The sequence below is a fragment of the Crocodylus porosus genome, unplaced genomic scaffold (assembly GCF_001723895.1).
Source record: "Crocodylus porosus isolate Cpor-Errol unplaced genomic scaffold, CroPor_comp1, whole genome shotgun sequence".
Classification (NCBI taxonomy): domain Eukaryota; kingdom Metazoa; phylum Chordata; order Crocodylia; family Crocodylidae; genus Crocodylus; species Crocodylus porosus.
In genome coordinates this window covers 11,960,731-11,961,091 of record NW_017728913.1, presented here as the reverse complement: position 1 = coordinate 11,961,091, position 361 = coordinate 11,960,731, and positions in this window count along the sequence as shown.

Here is a 361-nt window from a genome sequence, read left to right as displayed (position 1 = left end):
CTGGCACTGGATAATGATTTCTGAGAAAGAATGGGAGTTCAGATACACCCTACTCATCAGTGTTACCTTTTGACTAGCTTTGATGCCTCCCTGCTCTGCTTCTCTTAGAAATACCTAACCCTTCTCATTGGTTTTATAGGGATCATCAGAACCTAATCCTATTTATATAACCCTTCTAAGGAGAAAAGCATCTACTTCTGATGAAAGCTAAATGGAAATACCTACAAGTCACCTACGGACCTGCCTGATACACCCTGTCTTCTTTTTAGAATGAACTCCCTGATCAAACTACATTTCCCCAGGTACACCACATTCTTCCCTCTTAGATACTCCTCTTGGCTGTGACTCATCATGTGAGATG